Consider the following 16,301-nt stretch of genomic DNA (forward strand, 5'->3'; position numbering starts at 1 on the left):
GGTCACAGACCAGGATAAAAAAACAACAACATATAAATAAAATAGCAGTTAGGATTTATTTATTTTTAACTGATGAATGTTGGAGCAAATAAGGACAAAGAAACAAGCAATAGGATAAAACATCTGAATAAAATACAAGATTAAACACGGATAATGGATTGATAAAAACTGGTAATTAAAACAGATAAGAACTAAAACCAAATAAAAACATGCAGTTAAAACAACTGTAAGAGCTTAAGAACTAAAAGACTCGCAGTTAAAACAACTATAAGTTCTTAACCTGAGGTACTATTTCTGGCTTATCGGAGTCTGTAACCTGAAGCATCTGTAACCTGAGGTACCACTGTAAATTGGACTTTTTCTTCTTTATTGTAAGCCACCAGAAAACTTTATTTTATGGGGTGGCGTGTTGTCTATTTTTTTATTTTTTTTAGAAGACCAGAATTTCTGCCAGAATGGAGATTCTTAGGATCAAAACATCAGCAGGTGGAGAAAATGTGTCACATATTTTTGCAAGCTCCTTTTGCATACCCTGAGGTCACAGGGAGCTAAAGGTGTGACCTGAAGAGGAATTTCTAAAGGGAGGAAAGGATGAGGGATGGGGCGGTGAAATCGGATGTGTTGTTTACAAAGGTGAAAGGTCAGGTCACAAGTCAAGGCAGGAACAAGTGGCTTGTTATCTGCTGCTACTAACCTGACCCTGTTTGTCTTTGGATGAGTCCCCCCCCCCTTAAACACATCTGTGTGAGTTTGTAGAGAAAGATAGCTTCTTCTTTGGCTGCTATTGGCTTTTAAAAAGAGGAAATGGACAGATTTGTGGGCAGTGGCAAATGCTGATGTGCAGGGAGATGCTTGGGGAGAAAATGAAGGCAGCTGTATTGAGCCATTTAAAAAAGGACATCACCTTGCCAACAAAGGTCCGTCTAGTTAAAGCTATGGTTTTCCCAGTAGTGATGTATAGAAGTGAGAACTGGACCATAAAGAAGGCTGATCGCCGAAGAATTGATGCTTTTCAATTCTGGAGCTGGAGGAGACTCTTGAGAGTCCCTTGGACTGCAAGAAGATCAAACCGATCCATTCTGAAGGAAATCAGCCCTGAGTGCTCACTGGAAGGACAGATCGTGAAGCTGAGGCTCTAAGACTTTGGCCACCTCATGAGAAGAGAAGACTCCTTGGAAAAGACCCTGATGCTGGGAAAGATGGAGGGCACAAGGAGAAGGGGACGACAGAGGACGAGATGGTTAGATAGTGTTCTTGAAGCAACCAACGTGAGTTTGACCAAACTGCGGGAGGCAGTGGAAGACAGGAGTGCCTGGCGTGCTCTGGTCCATGGGGTCACAAAGAGTCGGACACGACTAAATGACTAAATGCCAATTGCAAGGCTGCTGGCTGCTTATATTTAGGAGGGAAGTTAAAAGCTTTGCTTTTTAACCAGATATTGACGATACTTTAGCCACTGTGTTATCTTGCTACTGTTTCCTATTGGCTGTTACATCCATAGATCAACTTTTTTTTTTTTTACAAAAATGTATACTGCTCTGATCTCCTAGGGGAAGAAAAGCAGGATATAAATGATGTTAAACTAATGGATTGTTTTAAAGAAAACATTCCTTTAATTAACTCTCGTGTCATTCCTCCCTAAATGTTATGTAAGACAAGGGAAGAAAGAGAGAGAGACGGGGATTATATTTTCAGCCACAAGATGACATTACTCTTGTTAACATCTAGTTCCAAGTCATTGAAAGTTTGCAGGATGGAGCTCTGCCAAGACCAGATGTTTTGGAGTTCATGAGAAATCCTGTCTGTGGCATTTTGCCTTCGACAAAATGTAGGAATAATTTGGGGGCAAAATAATTTGGGGGCTACTATATATATACGGTATGGGACGCGGCTGGCGCTGTGGGTAAAAGCCTCAGCGCCTAGGGCTTGCCGATCGAAAGGTCGGTGGTTCGAATCCCCACGGCGGGGTGCGCTCCCGTTGTTCGGTCCCAGCGCCTGCCAACCTAGCAGTTAGAAAGCACCCCCGGGTGCAAGTAGATAAATAGGGACTGCTTACTAGCGGGAAGGTAAACGGCGTTTCCGTGTGTGGCTCTGGCTCGCCAGAGCAGCGATGTCACGCTGGCCACGTGACCCGGAAGTGTCTTCGGACAGCGCTGGCCCCCGGCCTCTTTGAGTGAGATGGGCGCACAACCCTAGAGTCTGTCAAGACTGGCCTGTACGGGCAGGGGTACCTTTACGTTTATATATATACGGTAAAGCATGTCTTGAACTACAAATTCAGGCTACAGAAGGGGGTGGGTTGCATGTCTGGCTACCCCTTCCCAACAAAACCATTTGCAGCCCATGCATAAATAGCTTAGAATCATAGCATTGTAGAGTTGGAAGGGACCCTGAGGGTCATCTAGTCCAACCCCCTGCAACGCAGCTGTCCCGTACAGGGATCAAACTTGCAACCTTGTCATTATCAGAACCATGCTCTCACCAACTGAGCTATTTCCTCAGCTTATCAAGAGAGATAAAAGGTAAAGGTACCCCTTTTGGGGCAGTCTTGCCAGACTCTAGTGTTGTGCGCCCATCTCACTTAAGAGGCCGGGGGCCAGCGCTGTCCGAAGACACTTACGGGTCACGTGGCCAGCGTGACAAGCTGCATCTGGTGAGCCAGCGCAGCACACGCAACACCGTTTACCTTCCCGCTAGTAAGCGGTCCCTATTTATCTACTTGCACCCAAAGGTGCTTTCGAACTGCTAGGTTGGCAGGCGCTGGGACCGAACGACGGGAGCGCACCCCGCCACGGGGATTCGAACCGCCGACCTTTCGATCAGCAAGTCCTAGGCGCTGAGGCTTTAACCCACAGTGCCACCCGCGTCCTATCAAGAGAGAAGACGAAACCAAACTTTCCTCCCTGACATGCTATGTTTCCCATTGCATGGAGTTGTGCTCCCGTTCTCCACAAAGGGAAAACAGTATAAGCCCAGCTCGATTTAAACATGATCATTGATTTCAGCAAGTCTACTCTGAGTAAAAACTTAGTTGAAGACCACCCAGAATATACAGTGGTATCTCGGGTTAATTCATTCCGGAGGTCCGTTCTTAACCTGAAACTGTTCTTAACCTGAAGCACCACTTTAGCTAATGGGGCCTCCCGCAGCTGCTGTGCTATTTCTGTTCTCATCCTAAAACAAAGTTCTTAACCCGAGGTACTATTTCTGGGTTAGCAGAGTCATGTAACCTGAAGCGTACGTAACCCGAGGTACCACTGTATATTGAAGGCTTAAGCATGCAGCTACTTTATATAAAGGGATGCGGGTGGCGCTGTGGGTTAAACCACAGAGCCTAGGACTTGCCGATCAGAAGGTTGGTGGTTCGAATCCCCGCAACGGGGTGAGCTCCTGTTGCTCGGTCCCTGCTCCTGCCAACCTAGCAGTTCGAAAGCATGCTAGTGCAAGTAGATAAATAGGTACCGCTCCGGCGGGAAGGTAAACGGTGTTTCCGTGTGCTGCTCTGGTTCGCCAGAAGTGGCTTAATCATGCTGGCCACATGACCCGGAAGCTGTACGCCGGCTCCCTCGGCCAATAAAGCGAGATGAGCACCTCAACCCCAGAGTCGGCCACGACTGGACCTAATGGTCAGGGGCCCCTTTACCTTTAGGAACATGGAAAGTGTGTTAAAGCACTGGTCCATTAGCCCATTATTGTCAGCAATGACTGACAGCAGTTCCCTGGGGTCTTGGGCAGAGAGAGTCTCCCCCTGCCCATTAGTGATTGAACCCAGGGTCCTCTGCACATGCAGCACTGAGCTACAGCCCTGCCCACTGAAAAACCAATTTTCTTTTTCATGCAACGTAAGAACATCAAATGCCTTTAGGATGCCCCTGGGCAACTATGAGGGGAACACCGCACCTGCCTCTCCACACCCAGCACCTAGTATTCAAAGGCAAAATATATTTGGCCACACCCCGGTTTGAATTAGAGTACAGCCACCCAGGACCAGAAAAGCTTGTTTTGTGAGCCTGATCCTACCTTTGAAAAACCAGTCAGCTCTCCTTAAGTGCAGTCAAAAAGCAGCTAAACACAGGCCTGAAGGTGCGTAGGGCTACCATCTTTCTGACCCTAATAAGCAGGTCGAGATCAGCTCTCTGAGAACCACAAGTAGGACACATACATAAAAGGCAGAATGCAAATGTAAGAGGTGGGAGCCTGAGTCCCAAACCTGGATGAAAGATTCATTTATAGCCTGTTAGGCCGACGGAGGTTTGTTGTTGTTTTCTTGTAGGTTTCTATGGAAAGTATTTTTGTGTTCTTGCACACTGTAAAACACACCCTGTGTTCCTCAGATGAAAGACGGTCTGGAAATTTAAAAGTAAGCAGAATGCTCTTTCCCCCTTTGCAAAATTCAGAACAGGGACGCGCCTGCCAGCAATTATCCCTGGCTCATCTTGACCACAGGTTTGGATTTGCAAATCCAGACTCCTATGAAATCACATCTGTGGAGTGGTTGGGCGGGGGGGGGGGAAGGCGGAGAAAGAAAGCAAACATTTTCCAACACCAAAAAGTCTGCACCCATGACGTTTTGTCTTTACTAGGTGAATTGCAGTCTGCCTGGGACGCAGTAAAATAGATCATGTTGCCGTCCCATAGAAGTCCACGCTCCTACAACGTCTCCTGTCCCCCCCCCCCAGTTCTCAGCGCACCCCCTTTTTCCTATAAAGTGTCCCCACAACCTTCGAAAGCTTGTTGGCTGAACCGTGCCTATCATCAGTTTTTAACAACGGCAACAAAATGAACCTGCGTTTCCAGCTGTTTTAGGGACAAGTAGCACCTGCCTTCTGTTTGCAAGAGCCACTGTGTGTTTTCGTAAAAATGCGAGGCATATATTAAACTAATAATAATAATTGATCGTTATATTAATTGGCATTTTAAATGATTTTTTCCCCTAATGCTTTTACTCATGTTGCTATAGTCTTGCATGCTGCTCAGCACCTTTCTGTACTCGTATAAAAGTACGGATTTTAAATGCTTCGATAAATAAGCAAACGAGAGTGCTGTTCCAATCCTGGGTATATTTAAGGTGGAGGAAGTTCAGCTGAGTTCAGTGCAGCTTACAAACCAAAAAAGTATCCCTAGGTCATGGGTGGGCCCCCACTGTCAGCTGTCTACCAAACTGGCAGACTGGCATGTTTACTCATGAGTAGGACCCATTTTATTAGCGGCCCCCCTACCTTTCAATGAACAGCTTTGCAGCTCAACCCCTGCATGTGATTGCTCAGAATTAATTCCCACTGAGTTCAATGGAATATTGTCCAACAAGTGTGTTTAGACATATAAAATCCTATAGACATTTACACCAGGGAGTCCCGTTTGGTGCAACGGGGCTTACTACTTCTGGGTAGAAATGCTCCAATTTAAATGTCCACAAGCTTGCCACCTGCTCCTTTTTCCTTTTTTAGCTCCCAGAATATTATCTAGGGATTTCTCCAGCGCAATTCGCATTGAGAGCAGGAATTGTGTAGAGCTCAAAGGGTCTTACGCAACAGGCATTCTTGATGGCTTGCGCTCCAAGTTTCTAGCCCTCGTGATATCGCGAGGAGGGCGAATCCAATTAAAATGCATTCCCTGGACAAAGTGACGTACATTGTGGCGCAAAGGCAGAATAAATGTTGGCAGCGTTATATTAAAAGGGGAAAGGGGCCTTCTTGAATTCTGGTTCTGTGTTCGGAAATAGGAACGTGACTATTCTTCTATATTTCAAGCAATCCGGAATCAGAGGTTACACTTGAAAGAAAGGCGCTTGTTTATTAGAGCCACAGGTGTGTGTTACAGCGGGTCACACGCGGACCCCTCTCTGTCTGTCTGCACGTCCGGAAAACCCGCATCTAGAGATAGTTTTCCAGCATATAGATAACGAGAGCAGCAGTTTCTTTCTCCAGAGAGCAGCCTGGCAAGCCACGGCGCATCTGTTTCCATAACCACACCGCGTCGCATTTCCTGCTCTCTCGACTTCTTTTTTTTACAAAAACGCTGACTTCTTTTTAAAATAAGAGCGCTTTACAAGCAGGCTCGGCAACCCCGACCACTTTTAAACGTGGGGGTTTTGCAGCAGCGCAACGCGCCTCTAAGCCGAAGTACCAAACGCTCGCGATTTCTGCTCACGCGCCACAGCTCCAGGTTTGGAAACCCTGACTTTTTGCCATCCCTGTTTTGCAAAACTGGCCAACTCTCGCCAATCAAGGGCTGTGTGAAACACACAAAGCTGTGGCTGTTTTAAATAAATAAAAGTGTTTGTGTGTGCACTTTAACATAAACAGCTTCCACGGACTTGCATTTCCACCCTCCGAAACAACGCAGCGCCGTCTTGTCAATTTCACTGAAACGGACCACACAGCGCCGCTTAAGCGTAATTGGGTATCCGGGCGCATCAACTTTCCGTCAGTGAATAAATCCCAGACTTTCCGAGCAAGCCGGATCTAGTCGATCTCCTCACCCTCTCAAATCATTCAGCCAGGAATTACTAGGACCGCTCCTCTGCCCACCCCAAACCAAGCCTCAAAGGATCGCAGCGTTTACTAGGGGGGGGGGGACAGCAACAGAAAGTCCCTCGCTTCTCCTTACCTTTTGGCAGCGTTGGGGCGGGGGAAATCGTCTTCCTTGTCCCTTCTCCAAAATCGTCTTCCAAAAACTGGGCTGGGGAAGGAATGGGATTTGAGGTGGGCGATCGCTTCGACAGCCCCGCTTCTTCAAATGTTTCCTGGGCAGAGAGGACGCCTCGGTTTTGCAGATGTTAGCAGTCCAAGATAAGGTTCCCAAACACGGTTCCCGAGCGCAGCCGGAGGGAAAATAGATGTTAAACTGAAAAACACACAGCTAGGACGGGCGAGGGATTTGGAGAGAGAAAGAGACGCTGGGAAGCTGGAGCGGGGGAGCAAATCGAGAAGGAGGGGAAAAAATGATTGCAAAAAATAAGAATAATGCAAGAGAGGCTCTGCGAAGATGTTGCAAAGTGCGCGTCTTTTTCTCTGTGTGTGTGTGTGGCTCCTGAGTCGCAGGCGATCGCCCCTTCTTCTTCCTAAACCCCCGTCCAGCTCCACAGCTGCAAAAGTCCTTTATGGCTCTTCTCCGGCTGACGGAACCTGCTTTTATGCGCTCCTCGGGGCTTTGATGTGAGTGGTGATGTCAGCCCGTATTAGCATAACAAAAACGTGCGGGATTTACTGCCTTGGAGAGAGAGAGGAAAAAATACAGGGCAAATAAAACGTGTTTGATCTGTTCAGCGGGGAGTTAACAAAAAAAAAGAGGGGGGAGTATATATTTGCCCAGGATTCCGCCCCCCCCCCCAAACACACAACACTGTCCCTCTGCAGGCCCCCCTGCAGCAAAACTCCTCTCGCTTTCCCCCCTTCCGTGCACAGAAATAAACGCCAGAGGGCAGGCGGGTGAGCGTGGAAAGAAGCCGCAGGTTGCTGCGCGCAGGCTTAAGCGCCACTGCAGACGGATCCCAGGAGCCTTGCCTCATAAGAACCCTGCTCTCCTTGGTCAAGTTGAAAGGGGTCCATTCTAGTCCATTATCTGGCAGCACCGGATTTAGAGCGGTACTGCTGGCTTCCTCCACAGGGAGCCAAGCTGATGGTGCACAAAATAGTGAACTTCAGAGCATGTGCAGAATGGAAGGTGAGACAAGGGGTGCTTTAACAAACTCTGTTCTCAAAGGAATTATCGTTCTACCCGGACACTGAGGTCCAGCACCGAGGGCCTTCTGGCGGTTCCCTCACTGCGAGAAGCCAAGTTACAGGGAACCACGCACAGGGTATATACCCGGTCTTATTCAACATCTTTATCAACGACTTGGATGATGGACTCAAGGGCATCCTGATCAAATTTGCAGACGACACCAAACTGGGAGGGGTGGCTAACACCCCAGAGGACAGGATCACACTTCAAAACGACCTTGACAGATTAGAGAGCTGGGCAAAAACAAACAAGATGAATTTTAACAGGGAGAATTGTAAAGTATTGCACTTGGGCAAAAAAAATGAGAGGCACAAATACAAGATGGGTGACACCTGGCTTGAGAGCAGTACATGTGAAAAGGATCTAGGAGTCTTGGTTGACCACAAACTTGACATGAGCCAACAGTGTGACGCGGCAGCTAAAAAAGCCAATGCAATTCTGGGCTGCATCAATAGGAGTATAGCATCTAGATCAAGGGAAGTAATAGTGCCACTGTATTCTGCTCTGGTCAGACCTCACCTGGAGTACTGTGTCCAGTTCTGGGCACCACAGTTCCAGAAGGACACTGACAAACTGGAACGTGTCCAGAGGAGGGCAACCAAAATGGTCAAAGGCCTGGAAACGATGCCTTATGAGGAACGACTAAGGGAGCTGGGCATGTTTAGCCTGGAGAAGAGGAGGTTAAGGGGTGATATGATAGCCATGTTCAAATATATAAAAGGATGTCACATAGAGGAGGGAGAAAGGTTGTGTTCTGCTGCTCCAGAGAAGCGGACACGGAGCAATGGATCCAAACTACAAGAAAGAAGATTCCACCTAAACATTAGGAAGAACTTCCTGACAGTAAGAGCTGTTCGACAGTGGAATTTGCTGCCAAGGAGTGTGGTGGAGTCTCCTTCTTTGGAGGTCTTTAAGCAGAGGCTTGACAACCATATGTCAGGAGTGCTCTGATGGTGTTTCCTGCTTGGCAGGGGGTTGGACTCGATGGCCCTTGTGGTCTCTTCCAACTCTATGATTCTATGATTCTAGGGTCTTTTCCAGGGAGTCTTCTCTTCTCATGAGGTGGCCAAAATATTGGAGTCTCAGCTTCAGGATCTGTCCTTCCAGTGAGCACTCAGGGCTGATTTCCTTCAGAATGGATCGGTTTGATCTTCTTACAGTCCATGGGACTCTCAAGAGTCTCCTCCAGCACCAGAATTCAAAAGCATCAATTCTTCGACGATCAGCCTTCTTTATGGTCCAGCTCTCACTTCCATGTCAAAAACCTTAGTCAGGTCAATAAACGCCATATACGTTGGTTTTGCTCTCTGCATTTTTCTTGAAGCTGTTGAGTGGTGAAAATCATGTCCACTGTCCCCCTAGAAGGCCGAAAACCATTTTGGGATTCAGGAAGGGTCACCTCAGATATTGTTAAGAGATGGTTTGCAAAGATCCTTGCAAGAATTTTTCCTGCCGCAGCTCATAGAGAGATGTCTTGATAGTTTCTGCAATCAGTTCTGCCACCTTTTTTAAAGTGGACTTGTGGATCTAGAATTGGCCTCCGCAGTCACTTACGGACTCACTGTTAAAACCGTGTTTATGGAAGACAATCTTACTTGGCTACAAGTGATTGCCAAACGAGAGGAAGGTGGTTGGCCACTGTGAAATTTGCCATGGGCATTGCCATTGGCGCTGTGAAATTTGCCAGCAAGCATTTCTAACATTCCAAAGTCAAAAGGAAACACAACTTTTAACAACTCACCTTTGGTTCCCTCTTGACAGAACATGCCCAAAAGCAAATAGATTAACCAATAATAAACAGGTGTGTGCCCTGAACTTCCAGCCTCACCAATTAAAGTTTGCCTTGCACGATTCCACTGCGGCCCTAGGAAAAAGAAACACCGTGCGTAATAAATTAAACGTTTCTGTTTGCAAAAGCAGCAGCAGGATATAAAATAACAACGCCGCAGCCTGCCCAAGGATTTAAGATGTGTAAACTTTTAAATGGGTTATTCTCCCTTCTCCCCGCCCCCTTTCCCCCAGCAAACGGCTTCGGCATCCATATTTTCTGCTCCATAGGAAATCTTCATGCTAGAATTGTCCTGAACACGATTCCAGGGGATGGCTAATGATTACCAAGAAAAATAAGCAAGTTAACCTTTCAGCCGGAACTCTTTCATGTTACCTTTCCAAAGGCTGGCTGCTATCGACTGATTCCAGGGGCTGATTTCATAAGTAAACCCGAGCAATATTAATATTTTTTAGGCGGAGTTTTTCTTTTGCTGAATGTATCCTCCCATCTGATAAAGAGGATGAAAGGACAGAGGTAAAATGCCAGAGGAAGTGCGGGGAAGATTGGGAAGTTGCGGGTGCACACACACACAAAAACCCTGTTAAGTATTACAGCTAAGCCTTAAGATTATATCGGCCAGATTCATTGGAGGCAAGGAATCCTTTGCATTATTGATTTAAGCTGGAAGCCCTCCTAGAGCTATAACTGGGGTGGAGAACCTTGCACCTGCAGGCAAAAGATTGCTCTCCAGTCCTATCTGGCTCCTCCTGAGCCATGCCTCTTCTCCCCAGGCCAGCCCCCTCTCTGGCAACGTTTTGCACCCTTTTGGCCTGGCTAAAATCTATCCTTCATAGAGTTGGAAGGGTCCCTCGTGATCATCTAGTCCAACCCCCTTGCAACGCAGGAATATGCAGCTGTCCCGTACGGGGATCAAACCTGCAACCTTGGCATTATCAGCGCCACGCTCTAACCGACTGAACTATGCAGGCTCTTGAACTGTGATACAGTGGTACCTTGGTTCTCGAACTGAATCCGTTCCGGAAGTCCGTTCCAAAACCAAAGCGTTCCAAAACCAAGGCGCGCTTTCCCATAGAAAGCAATGCAAAACGGATTCATCAGTTCCACACTTTAAAAAACAACCCCTAAAACAGCGATTTGAGAGTCCCGTGGACTGCAAAAAGATCAAACCTATCCATATGAAGAGTCAGACATGACTAAATGACTAAACAACAACAACAGGAGGGGTGATCAAATGGGTTCAAGTTGTTGGTTTTGGTGTATGAAACCCTATATGGAATGGGACCAAGATACCCGAAAGACCATCTCTCCCACAGGTCACAGGTGCCAACACCCTTGAGCCCTGGGGGCTTCAGCACCCACAAAATTCCCCATGAAGGGACTTGGCACCCACAAATTGTTGGTGCCTGGGCCATGCATGCTGCATAGCACCCAGGGCCCCAGACACCCATGGCCACAGGGCCAAGCTGGAATTCTGGGTCTCACCTCTTACATACCTGATAACTGTGCCCCGCAGGATTAGGTCACTTGCAGATATCATCTTATCAGAAAGTCCGCTCGGCACAGCACAGAAAGTAGGCCTTTAGCTTATTAGTGTATTTTAATATTTTGTTGAAAGCCGCCCAGAGTGGCTGGGGAAGCCCAGCCAGATGGGCGGGGTATAAATTTTATTATTATTATTATTATTATTATTATTATTATTATTATTATCACCACCACCATCATTATTATTATTAAGCTTGGTGGGACTAAACCGGCAACATCTCTGTCATCTTTTTGTTGCCTGGTGAAGACTTTGCTCTTCCAACAAGACTTTTCAGCGGAGATCTTTCCCTGCCTTCAAAAACGGCAACAAAGAACTGAACTCATTCCTATACAGGGACTTCCTGCTTGTCACCTACAACTGCAACTGTGTTTTAATTTTTATTTTTTAAAAAGATGGTTTCATTATTTGACAGCTTGTTCTTTGCTGCCCTGGGCTCCTTTCATCGATGACAAAAATCTTGTTAAACAGGCAAACAGTTTGACCTGCACACTGCGTCCCTATTCTCGGAAGGTAGCAAAGTCTCGGAAACAAATCACACAGCGTGCAGCCTCCTTTGCGCGTTGGGTATATTTTGCGGGGCTCACAGGCCCATTTAATTTATTCCTCGTGGCACCATTGCGGTTACCCTTGCGGCACACCATTTACGAATCAGCGTCTTAAGGCATCAAGATGTTTGGTTTTCCTCAAGCTTACGGAAAACCCTTCTCCCTGTTCTTCCCCCTCCCCTCTTTTCCACAGAAAGGTGCATCTGTATCTTCTTAGTTGGATAATTCAGATGTTTACAGGAAGGACTACACAATCTAATTAAATTTCATTGCAAGTAAACAGAAAGACCAGCCCAAACATTCAAATTGAAGTCAGATTGCAAGGCAGACTCCATTCCATCTCTCTCTCGAAGGAGGAGGAGGAGGGGGAGATAAAGTGCTGGAGGGGGAAATTTCTTAAAGAGTATGTAAGAACATAAAATGAGCCTGTTGAACAAGGCAAAAGGACCATCTAACTGAGCATCCATTTCTCGCAGTGGACGACCAGGTGCCTGTCGGAAGCCCGCAAGCTGGACATTTGCACAACTGCACTCTCGCCTCCTGCAGTCTTTGGCAGGTGGTACAGTGGTACCTCATGGGACGCAGGTGGCGCTGTGGGTTAAACTACAGAGCCTAGGACTTGCCGATCAGAAGGTCGGCAGTTCGAATCCCCGCGACGGGGTGAGCTCCCGTTGCTCGGTCCCTGCTCCTGCCAACCTAGCAGTATGAAAGCACGTCAAAGTGCAAGTAGATAAATAGGTACTGCTCCGGCGGGAAGGTAAATGGCGTTTCCGTGCGCTGCTCTGGTTCGCCAGAAGCGGCTTCGTCATGCTGGCCACATGACCTGGAAGCTGTAGGCCGGCTCCCTCGGCCAATAAAGCGAGATGAGCGCCGCAACCCCAGAGTCGGCCACAACTGGATCTAATGGTCAGGGGTCCCTTTACCTTTACCTTTTACAGTGGTACCTTGGGTTACAGGTGCTTCAGGTTACAGACTCCGCTAACCCAGAAAAAGTACCTTGGGTTAAGAACTTTGCTTCAGGATGAGAACAGAAATTGTGCTCCGGCTGCGCGGTGGCAGCAGGAGACCCCATTAGCTAAAGTGGTGCTTCAGATTAAGAACAGTTTCAGGTTAAGAACGGACCTCCACAACGAATTAAGTTCTTAACCACAGGTACCACTGTATTTAGAAGCACACTGGGGAACATAGCCATAGCAGCGAGTTGCCATCAATAACTTTCTCATCAATTAATTTGTCTCATCGTATTTTAAAGTAAAAAAAAAGGTAAAGGTAAAGGACCCCTGGATGGTTAAGTCCAGTCATAGGCGACTATGGGGTTGCGGCGCTCATCTCGCTTTCAGGCTGAGGGAGCCAGCGTTTGTTCACAGGCAGCTTTCTGGGTCATGTGGCCAGCAGGACTAAATCACTTCTTGCACAACGGGACACCGTGATGGAAGCCAGAGCGCATGGAAACGCTGTTTACCTTCCCGCCACAGTGGTCCCTATTTATCTACTTGCACTTTGACGTGCTTTCGAACTGCTAGGTTGGCAGGAGCAGGGACTGAGCAACGGGAGCTCACCCCGTTGCAGAGATTCGAACCTTCCCGAGAACAAAGGGACAGTATAGATGTAGAACAGTGGTTTGCAGAAGGGCATAGTTCAAAGGCTGTAGAGGGCAGTAGCTGGGAAATACTGGAAGAGAAACAGCAGGAAGAAGGAGAAGCACCAGGGGAGAGACAGCTGACAGACTCAGTGTCCTTGGAAAGTATTCCTGACCCCCCCCCTCCCAGGACCAGACGGGCATTGAGGGTATTAGAACAGAAAGCTCAGAGGCAGAAAGCTCAGATTAACCGTCACAGGAGTGTCGTCGAATAGGGGAGACATAGGGGTGGGTGGGACTTTACTTGGAGCAATGCCATTATTAGGGAAAGCTGCATTCCGTCATCATTCTCTGTGAATTATTGAATAAATTGCTTGGTAAGAACTTTTGTCGTTTCTCTGATTCTGGGCTGCCACCGTGGGAAGGATGTGATTCCCTGAAGCCTGGCTCTGCTGCATCCAACCAAAGGCATATCAAGTCTACCTAGGGATGGGGAGGAATTTGATGCCTTCATTCCCTGTAGCCCCAGAATACCTGGATGGATGGATGTTGGCTAGTCATAAGCCAACCTTGCCAATCATAAATGGCAACTCCTCCTTGCCCCTGAACATTTTTAGCAGCCCGCTTCCTCGAACAAGCAAAGCTTAGCTCAGAAGCCACGACAGACATTTCAGCTTCCCATTTCTATGCTTCTTACAAAGGTAAAGGGACCCCTGACCATTAGGTCCAGTCGTGACCGACTCTGGGGTTGCAGTGCTCATCTCGCTTTATTGGCCAAGGGAGCCGGCGTACAGCTTCCGGGTCATGGGGCCAGCATGACTAAACCGCTTCTGGTGAACCAGAGCAGCGCACGGAAACGCCGTTTACCTTCCCGCCACAGTGGTACCTATTTATCTACTTGCACTTTGACGTGCTTTCGAACTGCTAGGTTGGCAGGAGCAGGGACCGAGCAACGGGAGCTCACCCTGTTGCGGGGATTCAAACCGCAGACCTTCTGATCGGCAAGTCCTAGGCTCTGTGGCTTAACCCACAGCGCCAAGCTTCTTAGTGTGGAAATAAATTTGTGGGAGCCTTGACTCTTCTCATGAACCCTTCTCATGAACCCAGGGATTGTTAACCTGTGGCTCTCTAGATATCCTTCAACCACAGCTCCCACCAGTCCTGGTGAAGGCTGATGGCAGCAGAAGAGATACCAGGGAGGCCATGGCCCTGGGTGCACAATTTTTGAGCCGGCATGAACCAGGCACCCTCAGGTGGACACACCTTGTGTGGCTTGGTGCTCCTCTCTGCCCAGACAGCCAGGTTCCACCCTGGGCAGGTAGTTCAGCGTAGCCCTCCTTTGCTCCACTGGGGGGTAGGGTCACTCTGGCAGCATCAGCAGCATCGAAGGCAAGGGCTAGGCTGGTGTCCCCCCATTCGGTGTAGAAGAAGAAGAAGCATGCCTGTCCCGGGTACCAGCAACCAACGCTACGCCACTGGGTGGAAGTTAGATTCCAGCAGTATCTGGAGGGCTGCAGGTTCCCTGTTCCTGTCTAATCCTCGCGTTCTCCCAGCAGAAACATATAAAAATCATCTTATAAACTTTGCATTGCGGATTTGAACAGAAAAAGGAGAAGGCTTGAAATGACTAAGGCATGGTTATGTTTGTCGGGGCTACACCCTTGTTTTTGCAGTTAGCAGTGTTTATTTTACCCGCTTTCCATGTGATCTTATTCTCCCAGGTTTGGAAATATGCAATTGTTCTCTTGCACAAATCCACTTTCACTCATTCTGTCTCTCTCTCTCTCTCTTCCGAGGCACCTGGGAGGGGAATAGGGTGTCGATCCAAATCTTTGTCTGAGCAAGAAAGAATTCATTGGAGGCAGGCGCAGGAATGAATGACAAGCCAGACATTCTCAAAGCAACATGTGGGAGAAAGCATCTTTAAAGGAAGTTTGGAGGGGGGGAGGGATGTGCTGGGGGGGTCGGAATCAAACAATTCTTTTTATCGCACTGAGCCAAAAACGCAGATCTGCCAAAGAAGAGATGTGAGAGGAGGAGGAGGAGGAGGAGGAGGAGAAGAAAGCGGCTGAAGTTCTGGAAAAAGGCCACCGCAGCATCTTGCAATGAAGCCAAGATGACATTTGGCTGTAAACGATGCATGATCCATTTTGCGAAAAATGCTTTTTCTCTCGGAGTTTTTCAGATCGTGGAGAGATGGGAGGCAGAATCCAGGAGAGAAATGGAGCGCTGGGGGGGGGGGGCGGGGAGAGGAAGGTGGTGCTCACAGAGGCTGGAAATTATTTTCATTCTTCGAGAGACAATAGAAATCCTATATTTTCCCTGCCTGGAGTTTTCCATACACTGTGAAATCCCTTTCGATCCCTGCAGTTGGCTTCCGTTCTGTCCTTTTCTGTATCCTTCACAAACTCTTCATCCTTTGAATGTAATCGTTTCGTTCCGTAGGCTCACAGCAAAGGAGCTGGAAATTATGACATTCGTTCTTTGAGAAACAACAGAAATTCCACATTTTCCTGCCTGGAGTTTTCCATGCATTGCAAAAAAATCCCTTTAAATCCCTGCAATTGGGGTCCATTCTCTGCATTTCCATATCCATCACAAACTTTTCATCCTTAGAACATAATTCCTAAATTCCGTCCTGGTAGCCAGAGAGGTCCTTGGCTGTAGATGTTGCTCTTTCAGTTGTTCAAGCCAAAACCAGACATTTGAGGCTTATCCTTGGACTAGGGAAATATGGAGGAATTAGCCTTATGTAACGGGTCAAACACATTTGGCCAACTAGCCCAGTATTGTCAGCTCAGACTGGCAGCTGCTCTCTCTAGCAGAGGTATCTCCCACCACCTGTTTCCGAATCGTTTTAGCTGGAGGTGCGAATGTACTCCTCCAAGCAAGTAATGTGTACAAAAATGCACGCACCAGGGCAAATTGTGCCTAAAACTGCATATGTTGGTGAACATGACATACAAAAGTGCACACATTCTCCTCTACCCCTCTAAAGGTAAAAGGCAAAGGTACCCCTGCCCGTACGGGCCAGTCTTGACAGACTCTAGGGTTGTGTGCCCATCTCACTTAAGAGGCCTGGGGCCAGCGCTGTCCGAAGACACTTCCGGGTCACGT

The 16,301-nt window shown here is 47.8% G+C and overlaps 1 protein-coding gene across 1 annotated transcript in view; it reads right to left on the bottom strand.

The window, feature by feature from the left end:
• Positions 1-9,580, bottom strand: part of WNT11 (Wnt family member 11) — a 72,802-nt gene extending 63,222 nt beyond the window's left edge. The window contains exons 1-2 of the mRNA XM_083436702.1: positions 9,467-9,580; positions 6,610-7,212 (exon numbers count right to left, since the gene is read on the bottom strand). The gene's annotated coding sequence lies outside the window, so the exon portion shown is untranslated. The remainder of the gene's footprint in view (positions 1-6,609; positions 7,213-9,466) is intronic.
• Positions 9,581-16,301: the final 6,721 nt, after the last annotated feature.

This window comes from Podarcis tiliguerta (genome assembly GCF_965153285.1).
Source record: "Podarcis tiliguerta genome assembly, chromosome: 4".
Taxonomy (NCBI): domain Eukaryota; kingdom Metazoa; phylum Chordata; class Lepidosauria; order Squamata; family Lacertidae; genus Podarcis; species Podarcis tiliguerta.